Source organism: Thamnophis sirtalis, unplaced genomic scaffold (assembly GCF_051295495.1).
Source record: "Thamnophis sirtalis isolate CommonGarterSnake01/CBP01778 unplaced genomic scaffold, rThaSir2_p1.2 scaffold_12, whole genome shotgun sequence".
NCBI lineage: Eukaryota > Metazoa > Chordata > Lepidosauria > Squamata > Natricidae > Thamnophis > Thamnophis sirtalis.
Genome location: NW_028261392.1, coordinates 60,789,898 through 60,810,306, shown reverse-complemented (window position 1 = coordinate 60,810,306; position 20,409 = coordinate 60,789,898). Strand labels below are relative to the sequence as shown.

The window sequence follows — 20,409 nt, the reverse complement described above, 5'->3', positions numbered from 1 at the left end:
GTCAGCTGAAGTGGCCTGCAGTACTGCACCCTAACCACTACGCCACCTCGGCTCAGAAAAGACTGTAGCGAGCAGGCAGATCTGATTGGTGGAGGGGACTAGGGGGAGGAATGTAATTGTGAACAACTAAATATGAAGGAGGTACTTGAAGCACATGGGAATGAGGCTGTAAGTTTAACCCTGTTTTATTATTTCCAACTTAAAATTCTCTTTCCCCACATTTTTCCCCAGTGAGGGGAACCTGCAGGAATATGTACTTGAAGATCACATGGAAAGTCCATTTTTAACAAAGGGGAAAATGCAAGGAGTTGGTTTCCTCTGGTTTTTATCAGTCCCACCTGCTGCCGTTAAATTCTAAGCAGCAACAACTCCACGCCACCATCGTTTCCATGTCGATTCTAGTATAATATTATGACTGGAGAAGATCCGAAGGCTTCTATACTTCACAAACAAGTCTGCCCTGTTTAAAGTCAACATCTTGTTCGTTTTGTATCATTTAAAAAGGCTTGGAAACTTTTTATAATCCAGGTTCAGCCTGAAATTCATTTACAGGTACTCCTCGATTTACAACAGTTCTTCAATGACCGTTCAAAGCTACAATGAGACTGAAAGATGTGATTTATGAAGATTTTTCTACAGTTACGACTTTTGCAGCATCCCCAAGATCACATGATCGAAATTCGGATGATTGGCCCCTAGTTCATATTTAAGACTGTTGCTGTGTCCCAAGGTCATGTGATCACCTTTTGCACCTTCTGATAAGCAAAGTCAATGGGGAAGCCAGATTCATTTAACAGCCAGGATACTAAATTATCAACAGCAGTGATTCACTTAACGACTGTGGCAGAGGTGGGTTCCTACCAATTCGCACCAGTTCGGTAGAACCGGTTTGTCAAATCTACCGAACCGGTTAGAAGAGGTTCCACCAGAAAGCAGGCCACACCTACAGAAGAGGTTCCAAAAATTTTTGAAACCCACCACTGATACACACACACAAACACACAGAGACTCACACAGAGAGAGAAAGAGAAAGGGAAAGAAAGGAAGAAAGAAAAAAAGAAAAAAGAAAGAAAAAGTGAGAGAGAGATGAAAGAAAAAAGGAAAAAGGGACAGAGAGACAAAAGGAAGGAAAGAGAGAGAGAGAGAGAGAAAGAAAGAAAACACATGGCCAGCAAGCCACTCCCACCAGGTCACATGGCCGGCAAGCCACTCCCACAAAGGAGGCCACACCTACAGAAAAAAAATTTGAAACCCACCACTGAACTGTGGCAAGAAAGTCATAAAATGGGACAAGATTCACTTAACAAATGTCTCACTTAAACAACATAAATTTTGGGCGTAATTGTAGTTTTAAGTTGAGGACTACCTATATTTAGCCTTACCCAACGTAAGACCGAATACAAGTTCTATCATCTATTCATCCATAAACCATTGGTAATTTTTAAACATTTTAGGCTCTGCAGCTAGAAAAGTCCAAATTCTGTAGTCAAATTGTCAAATTTGGGAGGATGTGTTATTGTATTGATGCAGCTCGCAAAAATTAAAGAGCAAGACATCAAGACCAAGGGTAAAACTGAAAAGCACTATTCCCCGATTTTAGTTTGTGATTTCCTTTCTGAAATTAAAGCTGGGATGTTCAGATTTCTGCCAAGGCAAACCATGTCTATCAAGAATATTCAGAAACTTCCATAACGCATTGTTATCATTTTGGATCATGACTAAAATTCCAAAGAAATGTAACATCACAGTTTGGACTGTTTCAGTTTCTTGCCATCTAAAATCATTCCTTTTTTTCTTATCATATGGAACTGTGCAATTTTTTTTTAATCAAATCTTGATTAAAACAGTAGCCAGACAAAATGACTCACAGCGTAATACCCAGCTTCATGGTCGCTGCTGGCCATTAAAGTAAAAATATGCAGATTCTTAGTTTTCTAGAAAATGCTTAAAAGAAACTATTGCTTTTAAAGGCTTTAGGATTTTAATATTGTTATGATAACTCTTTTTTCAGAGGTTTTCTATTTTTACAATGTAAGATCTTCATATTACTAAGAGATGGGGTTTTTTTTGTTCCTTCTTTCTACCATATTGATCAGTCTACTCTGAAGAATTAGTTGTAGTGACTATACTAAACATCCTCCTTTAAAAATCCTTTCCAAATTCAAATATCCTCCCTCCATTCCTTTCGGCACAATTCCTTGTGTCAAACTGTGGAATCCAGACATTTAATAAGTGACAGTTCTACTGCAATCATTTTTATACCCCAGGAAACTTCACCTGCTAATTTCTGTCTGACTGATTTCTGTCACTAAAAGCTAGCAAGAAATTGTTCGGAAAGAATAGCACGCTAAGTTTGGATTCCACCATGAGGAATCCTGTAATTAATGAGGTGACCTACATTTTCCCAAGAAAAAAGGTAAAAATGGATCAGTGACGTGCGGTGAGGTTTATGGCTGGTGAGGCACTGACACAGTGGTGGGTTTCAAATTTTTTTAGACTTGTGGACTTCAACTCCCAGAATTCCACAGCCAGGCATGCTCAGTCCCGATTTAAAGCGACAGCATTTGTTTTTCTCCTTTGCGAAAAAGTTTTCCTTCATTCTTTTTCTTCTCCGTGCCTCATCTACGTCAGGAATTTTTCAGCTTTTAACTCTTGCTTAGCTCTGCTCGAGTGATCATAAAGTCAGACTAGATGAGGCATCTCGTTCTCCTGCTGCCTCCTGTAGAGGGCACTTTTTAGAGGCTTTTTTTAAACAGTTAAGCACTAAGCAGAGTCATCCACTGTGACTCTGGCAGCAACTACCTCAGCCTTTTTCCTTTTACATTTTTTGTTTCTTTTCATGATGACAGTGGTGAGGCTCTGCCTCCCCTAACTGCACGTCCCTGAAATGGATATATTACAACAGAAATGCAGTACATTTCACCATAGTGGGAGAGGCTGTGACATGTGTGCCTATTCAATCAGGATTGCAAATAAGGATGGTGACTTTCATGGCTTCATCTACCCAGTCTTAATTATGCTTCATATTTAAACCAGACTCATACTCAACTGCTCTTCAAATAAAGGATTGTCTTATGTAAAACAGGACACATGCCCATCCTACACTTTATCAGCCAGTTCGGCTGTTCAAATCTCACCGGCTCAGGGTTGACTCAGCCTTCCATCCTTCCGAGGTGGGTAAAATGAGGACCCGGATTGTTGTTGGGGGCGATATGCTGACTCTGTAAACCGCTTAGAGAGGGCTGAAAGCCCTAATGAAGCGGTATATAAGTCTAACTGCTATTGCTATTGCTATTAACAAAGTACAGAGGAATAAATGATCTTAGTATTTAAACAGATCCAGCTGGAGATTAGAAAAATTGGATGGATGGTTTTTGCCTCCATAGATGTTCCAATCTTCTTAACCTTTAGTATAGCTTTGGTACATATATACAATATATGAAGGATTTATTTCCACACGCGATTGAAATCGGCTCTAAAACTCTGCATAGATAATACATGTCTAACAAATCAAAAACATTTGTTCTTGGGAAACCAGAGACAAGATAAAACCCAGCACTGTTTTAAGTTCAGTTTTACAATACGAAACATATATGTTAGAGAAAATCTGCAGTTTCCTAGAGTGGGTGTAATCTTTGTATTCTTCTGACATGCCATGCATAAATTAAAGATGGCTCTTCAATGATTAGAAATAAAAATAGACAGGACTGCCAATTTTTTATTTATGTGAGGCCAAGACTGGGGAGTCAGGGATGTGAAGATGAGATGCAGTTGGAGTCAAAAGGCTGCTAAGTGGGTAAAGCCTTGCTGAATTTTGACCACTATTCTGCTTGTATGACCAAGTTCAGGCTTATTAGTGTGGGACGTTATCATCCAGCCCTCTCCCAGAAAAATGAAATATCCTAGGAAATATTGAAAAGGCAGAATATTTCTCTGGATATGAAAAGAAAGAAACATGTTTTAAAAGACAGAATAGTTGCCTGTAGCTTCCTGCCCATCCCCCCTGTTAATGGGACATTGAAAAGGCCAGACTAGCCACTTTTACATAATAAAGACTTCTCCACTGCAGCCCCAGAGGGGATTGGAGTAAAGGCATGATAATATTGGAACTTTACTCAACTGACCACATCGAATCTGAGAACTCATCCATACCTGGATTCAAAAGACAGCCTAGAGAGTAGCCCCCGCATGGCCCCATGGGAGTCTGACAACCAATCAGAATACATTTCTTACACAGGAACAGGAAACAGAGAGGTGGGACTAAAAAGGTTATAAAAAGCCTAGCAAGCCCCTCCTTCGGCCCTTCTCTTCTTCTCCACCAACATTGAAGCATGTGATCACCTTTTCTGTTCAGGGCTCAAGCCATATGGTCCTGTCCATCATTAAAACCATCTTTCCAAGCAGCCTCCATGTCATCTCCAGTGTCTTTTTCCCCACTTGGAGCCGAACCCAGAAGGACATTTCTTTCATCATTAGTCAGACCAGTAAAATATAGTCTGGTTCAGTGGTGGGATTCAAATAATTTAACAACCGGTTCTCTGCCCTAATTACCAGCTGAGTAGGTGTGGCTCAGTAGTCATGTGACTTGCTGGGTGTGGCCAACTCAACATCACTCACGTTGACGGGCGCTTTGCTTTAACTGTTAACAATGTAATAAGGGTTAACCAGAGAGGCAGTTTCTGTAAGCAGGGCAATAGAGATTAGGCTAGAAACAACACCAGAATGTTTCCTTCCTGCCTTCCTTACAGGGTTAGCCCTGTAAAGTGGGAAAAAAACAAAAGGAGATTTCTTCCAACAACCGGTTCTCCAAACTGCTTAGAATGTTACCAACCGGTTCTCCCGAATAGGTGCGAACCGGCTGAATCCCACCACTGGTCTGATTGTGCACTCTGTCTCTACATGAGTCGTCTGTCTGCAGGAGAAATAGGTAGGGGATACAGCTACAAAGAGCTGTGAGTTCATGCCTCTTTCTATCTGTCTATAGTTCCAAATAATGTAGAAAATGTAGCAAAGCCTGCCGGGGGAGATTTCCCAGTAAAAGCAGTGCATATAAATTCTAATATATATGTCTGAAGGAAAGATTGATTTCTGAAGAAGCAAACCACAGGGCAGATATGGCATAATATTTCAAGAGATGTTTATGCATCAGAGGATTCTTTCTATTCCTTCCCCCTCTTTTCTCTCCTTTTTCAGGGAAAGGAGGAGTTTTGGAATGGCAAGAGACCGACTCACAGTAAATATGAAGAATCCGTTGCCTTTTTATGCCCCTCTGGATGGCCAGGAAGGCATCTCAGAAGCTTTTGTACTGAAATCCCAATGAAACAGAAGCACTGATTGGCTTATTAACTGAGGAGTATTCTATTGCTGGAAAAAAGATTCTAGTTCTCAAGATGACTGAAAATGGAATCATGAACCCATCATTACCCCCCAACCTTCCTTTGGCTGGCTGAAATAAAAAGCAGGGTCCCAGGGACAGGACAGAACAAACAGGATTTGAAATCAGGTTTCAACTGTGACGGTAAGAGAGAGCATTCTCCTGAGGTTAGCAGGCTGCAGAGGTGGGTTCCTACCAGTTCGCACCTATTCGGTAGAACCGGTTCGTCAAATCTACCGAACCGGTTAGAAGAGGTTCCACCAGTGGACCCGGAAAGCAGGCCGCACCTACAGAAGAGGTTCCAAATTTTTTTGAAACCCACCACTGGCAAGGATCTTGTAACTTGACAGCTTTAAGACTTGCATGCTTCAATGCCAGAGTTTCTGAACAGCTAATTGAACCAACCTAAGTACTAATTCATAATTTCATATCCGGTCACATGGGTGGCAAGCCACTCCCATTTGGTCACATGGGTGGCAAGCCACTCCCACAAAGGAGGCCACACCCACAGAGTAGGTTCCAACAATTTTTGAAACCCACCACTGGGGCAGGCTGTCTTAAATTAATTTCTTCCCCTAAGATGGCTGCCTAATAAAAGCCAGGCCTTTTGTGCATTTTCAACATCTACTCTATAGGCTTGCTTATAGATAAATGCAAGCTTTTGCAGTACATAAAAAGCTACAAGCCAGATGGAGAATATGACTAAAGAAAGAATTGTATATGCAATGTGAAAATTATGCCAATATGATATAACCTTCAATTCCTAAAACAGTTGTCTCCAGCTGCAAACGTGGGCCTATTGGAAAGTGGCCTTTTTCAAAAAGATATTAAATGCAGTTCACCACCAGATCATGCTTTCTACCCCACATATAATTTTCTGAACACTAGTTTATTTTCATTGATAAGAAAAACAGGGAGCAAGCATGGGGATCAATCCCACACCAAGATCTCTGGACCTCAATTGTCCATCAGCATTACCAGAACGGTTTGGAATTATTATTATTTTTGTCTCGGTCTTAATGAAAATAAGGAAGATTGGGGGATTGCAACTATGAAGACAAAAATAACGGCTACACACAAACACACATGCTGAAATTTTTAAAAAGTCCCTTCCGTAATGTTGGCATCTAAGCTTTGAAGAAAAAGAACGTCCATTAATGCCAACTGCCTGCCTTTTTTCTCACCAAAATTTAATTGCTCTATGTATGAGAGGAATGTTAAACCTGACCGTGAGAAATTTTTCTCTTTTCCAAACATTTGATTCTCCCTCCCTAACACACCTCTCTCCCTCAACGATAGATTTTTGAGAGCACCCTCCTTGTGTACTATAGCAATAGCAGTTAGACTTATATACCGCTTCATAGGGCTTTCAGCCCTCTCTAAGCGGTTTACAGAGTCAGCATATCGCCCCCAACAGTCTGGGTCCTCATTTCACCCACCTCGGAAGGATGGAAGGCTGAGTCAACCTTGAGCCGGTGAGATTAGAACCGCTGAACTGCAGATAACAGTCAGCTGAAGTGGCCTGCAGTGCTGCACCCCTAACCACTGCACCACCTCGGCTCTTACTCCGACACACATATCAACTAAAATATGAAGAACAGTTGCAGGAACTGGGTAAGTCTAGCTTAATGAAAAGAAGGACCAGGGGAGACATGATAGCAGTGTTCCAATATCTCAGGGGTTGCCACAAAGAAGAGGGAGTCAAACTATTATCCAAAGCACCTGAGGGCAGAACAAGAAGCAATGGGTGGAAACTAATCAAGGAGAGAAGCAACTTAGAACTGAGGAGAAACTTCCTGACAGTTAGAACAATTAATCAGTGGAACAGAATTTGCCTCCAGAAGTTGTGAATGCCCCAACACTGGAAGTCTTTAAGAAGATGCTGGATAGCCATTTGTCTGAAATGGTATAGGGTTTCCTGCCTAGGCAGGGAGTTGGACTCTAAGACCTCCAAGGTCCCTTCCAACTCTGCTATTGTATTGTATTGTATTGTATTGTATTGTATTGTATTGTATTGTATTGTATTGTATTGTATTGTATTGTATTGTATTGTATTGTATTGTATTGTATTGTATTGTATTGTATTGTATTGTATTGTGAAAGAACTTGTCTTTTCTGTCTGACGCTCCAATTTGGAAAGTTGCTAGAAAACCTATGCGGAATTTAATATCTGCAAGATAACTCAAATATTTCATTTCAGTTTAATTTATTGATCTAATCCAAAAAAACATGCAATAAAATGCCCTTGAAAAGTTTGAAATAAAAATTTTGAAAGAGAGGAAATTCCTGGATATGAATATGCAGTAGAAAAAAAGTGAAGATATACAGCTTATTCCAGATGAAATCGGTTCATTATCACATGTTATTTCAGACAGGGGTGGGTTTCAACCGGTTCACGGCGGTCCCTGCGAACTGGTTGGTCAGCGAACCCGGAAGTAAGTAACTTCCGGGAACGGCAAAGGGCGCACCCGCCCGCCCGCCCGCGCTCCTTACCCGGTTTTGACGAGTTTGCGCTTCCACGCATGCGCAGGATGCATACAGCGCCTGCACGATCCTCCAGGAGCAGCTGGAGCATCGCACAGACGCTAGTACGCATGCGTGCGCCGCGCGTGTCACGCACATGCACGAGGACGCCGCCGGCCCCGTTCCAACCGAACCGGTTGGAACAGAGCGAGAAACCCACCCCTGATTTCAGAGGTTATGAAGGTTGCCTCTGAAGTGCTGAATGCAGGCTATAATGCACAGGGCTTTTTAAACAAACACATTTGCATTATTCTTCATGATATTTCCCTGAACCTCTTGCCTTTTTTTTCTGTGAATTTTCTCACCATTTTATATCTGAGATTCCTCTCTAAACCAGCCTTATTAAAAAAAATGAGAGAAAGGCATTTGTAATATAAATGAATTCTCTATCTTATTACTGTAATTCAATTTCTAAAGCTGAGCAATTGCCAAGCAATTTAGGTCAGGAAGAATGAAAGAAAAACCCAAATAATAAAATAGAAGGAAGGCAGAAACTTTAGTCATTGTGACCCTCCAAATGAGACTCCAATTCATTATGAAGTAAATTGAGCCTCCCGTCGTCCTGAATTTCTGTATTAATTAAACTTTTTTTTCTCAACTTTCCTGTAAGGAATCATCCCATTTTATTTTCATTACAATTTTTAAATGATCTAGTCTCAGAATAACTGCCTTCCCATAACCTTAAATCAAGATTCTTTGGTTACATTGTGGTTTTAGATAACCTGTACTATCCTGATTTACTTATATCGCTGGGGCATCATGGATGGATTCACTCCCCAGACAATGCCAAAACCAAGCTTCTTAATGGTTTAACAGTTTTGAAACTAATCATTTAGTGCCACAGGTTCACTGTAACGCATAGGCATCTGTTGTGACTCAGCAGACGTCTCCTGTGAGTCTTTTCGGGATGCAAGATTGCAATACAGCTGGGGCTCGTTAATGGGTCTTCTGGTGATAAAAGGACGGATGATGCCACGCCCTGGTTGCAGGAGTCAACGTTCAGGATTCATTGGTTGTGGTTTGTTTGTGAGAGACACTTGGAGAAGTGCTTTGCTTTCTTTTTGGACACCTGGATTTTGCCGTAAGAGTTTTGTTTTGCATTCTGTTATCTCTTGTCAGAGAGATTTGTTATGTTTATTTTTGGGCTCGCAGCCAGTCAGAGCCGAGGACTGATAAAGTTCTTTCCTTTTAAGTTTGTCTGCCTGTGGTCTGTTAACGAGCGGAGAAGGGGGGGACAGAACAGGCATCTATACCTCCAACCTGCAAGACAAGATTGATTTTGCATAATACCTTTCTTTCTCTGTAAAATGGTTGTTACTTGGTTGAACCCATGTGCAATGATCTCATATACAAATGTCATGACATACGAGCTTGTATAAGGATCAGAGGTGGGTTCCTACCAGTTTGCACCTATTCGGTAGAACCGGTTCGTCAAATCTACTGAACCGGTTAGAAGAGGTTCCACCAGGTTTCACATGGGTGGCAAGCCACTCCCACAAAGGAGGCCACACCCACAGAGTAGGTTCGAACAATTTTTGAAACCCACCACTGATAAGGAAGTAAGGATGTAAAGAACTTCCATGATAGCATCATTGTGCATGTATTTCATTTCAGTACCATTTATTATTATGACTATTATTCCGAATGCTCATTTTTAAAAAAATCCTGGTTAGGAGTGCAGCATTATGTAAGGCCAGTCACAGTTTGACAAAGGAACAACATGAACTTCAGCTTTCAGATGATAATATATACAGTACGCATTAAACAAAATCCCAATATAGAAGTTGATTGTTTCAAAGCAGAATGCCTGTTGCATTAACTAAAAGAGGTCATGGCAAAGTAAAATCTTGACTTTTTGCCATCTTTCTTTCTTTCTTTCTTTCTTTCTTTCTTTCTTTCTTTCTTTCTTTCTTTCTTTCTTTCTAAATAGATAGATAGATAGATAGATAGATAGATAGATAGATAGATAGATAGATAGATAGATAGATAGATAGATAGATAGATAGATAAATAAATAAATCGGTGGTTCCCAAACTTAGCAACTTTAAGACTTGTGGACTTCAACTCCCAGAATTCTCCAGCCAGCTCTGCTGGCTGGAGAATTCTGGGAGTTGAAGTCCACAAGTCTTAAAGTTGCCAAGTTTGGGAAACACTGAAATAAATAAATAAATTGTTTTTTAAACATGGCCGTTTCACTTTTTCTCATAAAACATTTTTTTTTAAATTTCAAAAACAAGATATTACATTTAAAACAAACTGCAAAGACAATAAAAAGAAAAATTACAGACAAGGCAAAAGAAGAATTAAAAAAAACAACGTGCACATCATATACAGAATCAACATTAAACATTGAACATATATCGTCCAACCTCGTTGAATACTTTTTGACATTTTTTTTTCCAAAAATGATAAGATTTTACAGAGATCTCTCTATAAGATTCAAAGAGCTTGCAAAATGGCATTAAAAATTCTAATTGATCATTCGGTATCTCAAGATGCCCCATTTATTCACTATCGATATAATTCTTAGATTGCTATTTAGGATATCTATGAAATGAATATATATATATATAATTATTATCTGAGCATGTCTTAGGGTTGAGGTTAACAGTTAGCAACAATTTCTGAACTAACCAAAATCAATTTCCACCGTTCTACCTGGAATTTAAAGGCAACAGCTAGCTGTTGTGTGTCATGTCTCTTCATTTTCAATACAAGTTGTGAGTGTTTGTGGTCAATGTGTTACCCATCCACCCACCACAATCTGAGTCATTGCTACAAGGAGAACTTCCGTAGCTACAAAGAGCCATTCTTTCTGTTTCAAAACTACTATGAACTGTGAAGCCAAAAGAATAAGCACATCAGCATTTTTACAGCCAAAGATCATAGCCAAGTTTAATCTAGATTCTAGGCTGTTTAACTAATTGCAGGTCCCTGAAACAATTTCTGTGGTGTTTAATAGCCCAGAGCAAAGACGGCAAAGGTGAATCTGAATTCCTTCTCCTTTTGCTTCACCGGGCTATTGCTTAGGGATGTATTGTTATATTTACCTTTTATACTAAAGCTGGCGGAAACAGATAAAAGAGAGAGAGAGAATAAGTTTCTCTTGAATTCATGAGCTAGGAGATGTGGCGAAGCAAGATTTTCTGCTAATGCACAGCAAGAATAAATTTAGAACTGTTAGGGTTGAGTTCCAGATCATCTGAGTTGGAAATAAATTGTCTCATTCACCAATATTGTCTATATTATGAGTATGAACAAATCAGGAACTGCTTTCAAACTGGCACAGAATCCTCCTATGGAGGTGTCCTTACCTCCAATACCATTTCTATCAATAAAGAGATAACAACATGTAAAACTAATCAGACTTGATTTTTTCTTTCTTTAAAACTTGGTTGTTCCATATGACAGGAAATAAATAAATCAAACTATAAAATCCATTTCCCTCCAATGACGAGCAAAACATGAAAATAAAGCAGTGAAAAATCTATATGCCCGCTTTGACTTTCTAAGTACAATTATCTGTCCTGAGAAATCTTGATGATCTTATTCTCCTAATCTTTCCATCTAGCAATTATGTAATTTATTTTAACTATGGCAGTAATACAGTTAGTGAAATTATATCCTGTGATCAGATTAAAATCTAATGCTTTAATGCAACAAATATTTCCACTTAATGTTTATAATATGAAATGCTTACTTTATCTTTACAATACAGTGCTTTATTAGAAGAAGCTTCTTTTGAGTTTGTCTGTTAAGAATAGACCATTATTCAAGCCAGCAGGATTAGATTTGTATTGTTATTTAATTGTTATTTAATTGTTATTTAATTGATCAGTTACAAACTAGTGCGACTGGATAAAGAGCTAAATTCTGGAGCCCCCGAGTCATGTTCTCAATCTTGTTTTTCAAATCCAAAATTATCTCTTCAGTTCCTGGCCCTGAAATTTAATGAAGCACTGTGGAATCCCTTGAAAGCTGTTTCTTTCTAGAGTTTTCAGTACAAGTGAAGTGAAAAATTCCTTGCTCAGGGAGTTGCAGGTCTTAAATTTTTAACAAAAGGTTTGCTTAAAATTTAGGAGGTTTGCGACAATTCCTTAGGAGATTTATGACAATTCCCTTTGAAACTCCTATACCTGCTTTAAAAAAAAAAGACTTTTGTTCAGAATTGGACTGAAAAATAAATATGAAGCATTAGAATTCTACATATGCCGTCGATTGGCCATAAACTGGCCAACATTATAAAGCCCTACATGGCATCGGACCCGGGTACCTGAGAGACCGCCTCCTGCCAATTACCTCCCAAAGACCAATTCGATCGCACAGGCTCGGCCTTCTCCGGGTTCCATCTGCCAGCCAATGCCAGCTGGTGACCCCCCGGGGGAGAGCCTTCTCTGTTGCTGCTCCGGCCCTCTGGAACGAGCTCCCCGTGGAGATCCGGACCCTTACTACCCTCCCGGCCTTCCGTAAAGCTACTAAGTCCTGGCTGTTCCGGCAGGCTGGGGGCTGTTAAAGCACCCAGCCCCGTCTTAATTGTGACTGTTGTGGATTTTAACATTGTTTATATTGTCTTATTTATTCCCACCCCTGTTTATTGTGAGCCGCCCGGAGTCCTTCGGGAGTGGGCGGCATACAAAACCAATAAACCTAACCTAAACCTAACCTAACATTCTCAGAAATAATTAGGGATTTCAAAAGAGTGTTAATCAGGCACTTTATATATCATTAATATTAGAACATCCTGTATACCTTGCTTCTGAAATTTCAAAATGCCTCCCTGTCCTTCAGAATGTCAGATGGTAACAAAACAAAGGTTCCCGAATGGAACTATAAGTTGATAGGGACTGTTTCATGGATGCTTAAAGCATGGAATATGCAACTGCTATTCTGTTGTTGGAGAAAACATCAACTCCATTCCATGGAAGACCTTTGAAATGACACTGCATTGTTCCAGCATCAAAGATTGGGATAATCTGCCATTGGGAAATGGATTCCTTCCCACCAACAGTCTCAGCAGTGGCATATGTATCACTATATAAGCACTACATAAAATATGATTTCAGTTCACAAAAATTTATTAGAGAATGCCTTCCAAACATCTTCTCCAAATTAGGGCCTGCCCTGTGATGAGCTAGCTAGGAATGGTGGGAAATGTAGTCCTGAACAGCTGGGGAATACTGTATAGTACAGGGCTGTCCAACTCCCAGCCCGCAGCCCAGATGCGTCATGCACTGGCCACACCCACACCCTGTTTAGCGAAGGGGGGGAGAGAAAGTCCCGATACGTCATGTGACACCGCCATGACGAAGTGAGTTTGACACCCCTAGTATAGTACTACAGAAAGCTGCTCAGTGACATCATTTGAGATAAATGATAGAGCTGAGGTGGCGCAGTGGTTAGAGTGCTGTACTGCAACCACTTCAGCTGACTGTTATCTGCAGTTCAGCGGTTCTAATCTCACCGGCTCAAGGTTAACTCAGCCTTCCATCCTTCCGAGGTAGGTGAAATGAGGACCCAGACTGTGGGGGCGATATGCTGACTCTGTAAACCGCTTAGAGAGGGCTGAAAGCCCTATGAAGCGGTATATAAGTCTAACGGCTATTGCTATTGCTAAATGGTATAAGTAACCTTTCCCCAAATCCTACTCTAATTTATGAGCAAGTTTAAATAATTAAATAAGTTGTAAGGTGCATGTAAAGAAGTCCAACGTAAATTACAATAACGTTCATAAGATGAAATGTCTCAAAAATCGGAGGAGTGTTAAAGAGGAAGCTGAAAGGGAAAATCAGCAATCTCATATCTCAAAGTATGCTTGGAGATCACTCAAGACAAAAAACAATATATTATAATTTAGGAAAAACACCTTCAAATCCAAGAAGCTATCAGCAGGGCAATGAACTGTGTGAAAAATTGAAAAATTGAAATTTAATGAATTTAATGAATTTAATGAATTTAATGAATTTAATGAATTTAATGAATTTAATGAATTTAATGAATTTAATGAATTTAATGAATTTAATGAATTTAATGAATTTAATGAAAAAAGCCATTGCTTAAATATATCAGAAGCAGGATACCAACTATGGATCTGTGGAACTTAAATAAGGGGAAAAAACTTTTCTTTCTTTAAGAAAAAAGCTAAACAAATTGAAAGTCTCTTTACAATATAAAATAGAGAGACATTTCTGTGTTGATTCTTCTACCATTTTTACGATAAATGATCACATCTGTTTCACAAACACACACACCACAGACCTGCTTCTTATTTCCAACAAATCTATTAGCCCTTTTCTTTGCAGTATACACAGAGAGTTATATGTTCTGAACTTGCTTTCAGCGGCCACAGATTTGATTAGGTTACCAGCTAATGGACCTACTCTTTTAACCCGAAGTCAAACACAGTTGAAACATCCAAGAAGATGGCTTTGTGGGGAGAGCCTCCCACTCCCTCCCCCACTGCCCAAGAGATAACAGATTGTGTTAGCTCTCTTTCCCCTTCTTTCTACTCAAACAATATTTTTACTGGGCTGCGTGGAATTTGTGTGGGAACAAAAATCAGAAAGAGAAGTGGGGAGAGATGTCCAAATTACGGTAAGCTTTGAGTTCCATTCGATCCACCAATATATCTGTCTGTCTGGCGCTTCAGAAGGAAATGGGGCAAGATTTTGAGATTAGACCATGCCAAATTGTCTTTAGTGCAAAAAATATCTTATGAATTCACCGTTACTCTTCCTTCCAAATGCAGTGATATAACTTCGATTAAAAACCTGGAGCATAGGAATTTTCGCTCATGCTGTATTAATAGTTATTTGGATAGCATCAAGATATTTAATATATTACTGTATTTTGGTCTCATGTTCTTTCATCTAATTTGACTTTCAGCATTAAAGAAATAAAAATAAGTGTCATTAAACATTTTAAGATGTGCTTTTATATTGTAGAAATGAAACAAATTACATCTGCCAAACACTGGTCCCTATTTAAAATGATAAACATTTTCTTTGATCGTGTCAACCACACTTTTGAGATACATTGGGTTTTTTGCACACTAAAAACATTTCACAGGGATTTTTCTTGTTTTCAGCCCTTTTCTATCAAAGATCATATGCACTTTGCTTGCAATGTATTTATTGCACTGATGGATCGCATGATGGACCAAAATATTGAAACACACTAAGACAGTGATGATGAAATGAGCTTCTGGTTTCCAGTGCACACATGTGCCGCACGAGCGATACTGGGTGTACCAAGATACACCCATGTTACACCTATCCTCCACGAGCTGCACTGGCTTTCTATCGGTCTCCGAACGCGATTCAAGGAGCTGGTTATTACCTTTACATGGCCTAGGACCCGGATATCTGCGAGACCGACTTCTACTGCATACCTCCCAACGGCCGATAAGATCGCACAGGGTGGGCCTTCTCCAGGTGCCGTCAACCAGACAATGTCGGCTGGCGGCTCCCCGGGGGAGGGCCTTCTCTGTAGTTGCTCCGACCCTATGGAATGAACTACCCCCAGAGATCCGGACCCTGCCCACTCTCATGGCCTTCCGAAAGGCTATCAAAACCTGGCTATTCCAGCAGGCCTGGGGCTGTTGACCTCATGACTGTGGTCCAGCCCCGACCAGATTGAGTGCATGATGTGGTTTTTAATCTGTTTTTCTCTGTTTTTTTTTTAAATTTTTAAATTCTTTTTTTTTTAATGTATTTTCTGTAAGCCGCCCGGAGTCCTTTGGGATTGGGCGACCTATAAATTTATTAAATACTAAATACTAAACACTAAATGAGCACTGGCAATCTAGTCTGCCAGTTACTGGTGTGCATGCACATACGATGATCAGCTGGCCAGTACACATACTCACACCGGAAAATGGAAGACCATCTTCCAGTTTCTGGCCCTGCCACACACACAAAGGCCAGCTGATCATCACGCGTTCATGTGTGCCAGAAACCTGGAAGAGGAACGGGCGATACACGGCATGCCAGGCAACATGGCTCCAACTGCTGAACTAGCAGTCAGCTGAAGTGGCCTGCAGTACTGCACTCTACCCACTGCGCCACCTCATTGCCTTATTTGGGGGGCCTCCTCGTGTACTTGATGAGGAATATGGTGACAGGGCCATAATTAACGCAGAATTCAGCTCCATAAATGTTTTATTTCCCTTAGTTGAGACTGCGTAGGTTTCCCCAAGATGTCAGTGAGTTATACAGCTCTTCCCCATAAGTGGCAATGAAAACTTTATAGCATCACTGACATTGCAGGTTTTGTTTATGCCACCAATTTTAGTTTCCCTTTTTAAAAGAAAATAAAATCCAATAATGGTTTCTCCTTGAAGTGCATTAGTTACCATAGAAACAGTGATGTCGCCCAAATGGGCAGAACTTGAACATCACCCAGAAGTACGGCTTGAAGGAAATGATAGTTCTCCTTGAGCTGGAGCCAAAGTTGGCAATGACTTGTCCTAGTAGTCAGTGACAGGAAGTTGTTGTGTACATAACAGGAAGTAGAGTATTTTAATGACATTAATACCTTGCAAGTTAGACATTGCGGTATGGAACGGAGGAAAATTATGGCTACCTTTTTTTTATTAGTAGATTGATTTATTAGTTCCACCACAAAACCGCGGTAGACAAAAGCGCAGTCAACAAAAGCGCGTATGTGACGTCATCACAGCGCGACGAAAAAGATCGAAAAATGTAAAAATAAAGCGAAAACCTTACCCTAACCCCCCCAAACCTAACCCTAAACCTAACCCTAAACCTAACCTTAAACCTAACCCTTAACCTAACGAAAAACTTAACGCTAACCCTTAACCTAACGCTAAACGTAATGCTAACGCTCTAAACCTAACCCTAACCCTTAACCTAACCCTAACCCTAAACCTAACCCTTACCTTTATGTGAATCGGCTTGCTGTAATTTAATTTTTATTTCAATTTTTCGATCTTTTTCGTCGCGCTGTGATGACGTCACATACGCGCTTTCGTCGACCGGGCTTTTGTGGAACGTGGTTTTGACGGGTCACGGATTTATTTACCCTAAGATTTAAATTTATTTATTTATTTATAGCAATTTAGCATTCATATAGTACTTTAAATGTTAAGACTTTCATAGACATTGTAACATGACTCTTTTACATTTCTGTATGGCCCTTACCATTATGGAGGTGGGGAGGGCAATATTCATGCTGTAATCTCTACCAACGGCTTGTTACTTGAAGTATGTACAAACAATAAATAAAAACAATAAATTAAATAATAAAACCAGTCCATTTGTATTGATGCACAGTAATTAAACAGCATGCCTGAAACAATTTGGACACATCAAGCAAGGTGCAACATAGCAGTTAGCAATAGCAGTTAGACTTATATACCGCTTCATAGGGCTTTCAGCCCTCTCTAAGCGGTTTACAGAGTCAGCATGTCACCCCCACAGTCTGGGTCCTCATTTCACCCACCTCGGAAGGATGGAAGGCTGAGTCAACCTTGATCCGGTGAGATTAGAACCGCTGAACTGCAGATAACAGTCAGCTGAAGTGGCCTGCAGTACTGCACCCTAACCACTGCGCCACCTCGGCTCTACATCAAAAAGATGTAGACATAGGGTCTACAACTTTTTGATGTACTAACACTGATCAGTCTGTCTCACTATCATTGAAGAATTTCTTTCTGGGCAGGTGGTTAAAAGAGGACTAAGTCAAATATTACGGGTTTTACCTTATTTGAGATTGATAGATTTTCACTGAGAAATCCAAACGTTACATTTATCTTAATTTGTACACATATATTCTTTTAGTTTGCCTTTTTATAATGTAAAATAAAATTATATGAAGTATTATATTACAGAATATTTAATACCAGGATAAATCAAATAAGGGAAATATAAACACCTTCTTGGAAAAAAAGCATTTATTTTATCCCATTGGTTCTTCAAATATGCTTCCCCTAGTTTTTTTATTTCCCTTTTCCTTGTTCTTTCATCAGAAGATCATCGTGTCTCACTCCAACTATCCCTTATTTTAAGACGTAAGTTTCAAGTCACAGTAAAACAGAAAGCCGAACTAATCTTGGATGCCAATTTTCCCAGCAAAGTGGCCTTGATGGAGTAGGTTTTCCCAATTCTGATAAGCATGTCATGAGTAAAAAAGTAAGGTCAAATATCCCTCCCTAACCATATCTGAGGACAAATTTGTTTACAGTACAGAATACAATGGAGGCTGAAGGTTTTGTTTTCCAACAGATCAGAATGAAGAGGAAATTGTCAGGAATAGACAATCCATGAGTGCTGCGTAATACTAAGCTTTTGCTACTTGAGATGATGTGCCACTCTGATTGATGATAGGATTTATAGAAGGCCAATAAAAGAGGAGGGAGAGGAAGGTGGAAGGGAGAGAAAGAGAAGGAGAGATAATAGGAAGGGAAGAGGAAGAGTGGAGGAGAGGCAAGGGAAGAAGAAAGAGGTAAGGAGAGGTGGGTGGAAGGGAGAGAAAGAGAAGGAGAGAGGTAGGAAGGGGAAGAGAGAGAGTAGGAGTAGAGGAGAGGTAAGGGAAGAAGGAAGGGGAAGGAGAGGAGGAAGGAGAAGAGAGGAGGAAGGAAGTAGGGAAGGGAGGGAAGAAGGAAGGGAAAGGAGAAGAGGGTGGAAGGGGGAGAAAGAGAAGGAGAGATAGTAGGAAGGGAAGAGAAGAGTGGAGGAGAGGCAAGGGAAGAAGAAAGAGGTAAGGAGAGGAGGGTGGAAGGGAGAGAAAGAGAAGGAGAGAGGGCAGGAAGGGGAAGAGAGAGGGTAGGAGTAGGGGAGAGGTAAGGGAAGAAGGAAGGGGAAGGAGAGGAGGAAGGAGGAGAGAGGAGGAAGGAAGTAGGGAAGGGAGGGAAGAAGGAAGGGAAAGGAGAGGAGGGTGGAAGGGAGAGAAAGAGAAGGAGAGATAGTAGGAAGGGAAGAGGAAGAGTGGAGGAGAGGCAAGGGAAGAAGAAAGAGGTAAGGAGAGGAGGGTGGAAGGGAGAGAAAGAGAAGGAGAGAGGGCAGGAAGGGGAAGAGAGAGGGTAGGAGTAGGGGAGAGGTAAGGGAAGAAGGAAGGGGAAGGAGAGGAGGAAGGAAGGAAGTAGAGAAGGAAGGGAGGGAGAAAAGAAAGGGAAAATAAGGTGGTGTTACAACAGGCGCTAGGGATGGTAAACAAGGCAACCCAAACTGTATAGTATAACCTTTTAAATGGAATAACAAAAGTATAAGAATGGCAAAGAGAAAGAATAACCATGTGAATGTATATCTATAATTGTATGTAAGAGAATAAATAATAGTAAGAATATAAAGCATAATATAGGTAAACAATATTTTGTTATAAATAGCTAAGTATAAATAAATATAGAACAGCACATAAAAATGGATAACGAATAAGGGGAGACCATGAATGCAAGATAGAAATGTATAGAAGGGAAAACACTAACTGCAAAGAAACTGATACGGAACTGCTGTATGTTGTTCCTTGTATGTATCTTGTTCCTATGTTGTCTTAAGTCATGTGTTTGTTTTTGTTGATGTGTTTATGTGTTTAAAATAAAAATTAAAAAAAGGCCAATAAAATGGCAAACAATAAAATAAAAACTATATTAGTACTGCAAAAGGGAAGAAAGAGGAGGAGATGTCATAGTTGTGATCTAAAACCTAGAAATGCCTGAAATGATGTTTCCTTTGGCAAGACTTATTAGACAGTGGAGAAAAACCCAATAAAACTTTGACTGCAATAATTACATCCCGGAGTCTGCTTCTTCTGCAGAACTGAGAGAGCTTCCAGGAAGTATATCCAGGTGACCAATGAAACTCTGAGACAATGCCACATTTCAAAAGTTATTAGCAACCCTTAAAGCCGGAGTATAGTAATAGAAAAGCAATGTTGCCTGGGTATGCTGTGCTTCCTGCAATCCATTTCTGCCCATTTCCAATATAGATGACAAGAATATATTTCCAAATTTCATCTGGCTAATTAATCATAATCGCTGACTTGTATAAAGTCCCAGCATCCTTCAATAGCATTTTGCTTATGTAAAGAAAACACACTAATAACAATAGCAACACAATTCATATTGTCACTGATAGAGTGTCCTGGCTAAATTCAGTTTTAGGATTCATACATGAAACAAAGATAGGTTACAGGGCAATGATACTCTTAATTTATTATCCTAGTTTCATCCAAGTCAGTCCAGTTATGCTTCTGTAAGTGTTCCATTATGCAGAGGTCCATAATTCAAACAAAAATGTGTCACCTCTGTCTGGAAGATCAAAGTAGAGAAGCAATTAAAAGACTGTTGGGTTAAAGCAGATTGATTGTGATTGATCCTCTCCTAAAAAATACCAAATACTTCCTGAGAATTACTTTCCTTACTTAAATGTACGGTACTTTTAACATACCGTACTCTAGGTTTCGAATGCATGAAGCCGAAGATTTGAATAGCAGCTCTATTACACTTGGGGAAAGTAATAGCTGGCATTGCAAAGATATTGGGTGGGGTGGGGAATCCC

The 20,409-nt window shown here is 40.0% G+C and overlaps 1 protein-coding gene across 1 annotated transcript in view; it reads right to left on the bottom strand.

The window, feature by feature from the left end:
* Positions 1-20,409, bottom strand: part of LHX4 (LIM homeobox 4) — a 65,079-nt gene that overhangs the window by 29,089 nt on the left and 15,581 nt on the right. The gene's annotated exons all lie outside the window — the stretch shown is intronic.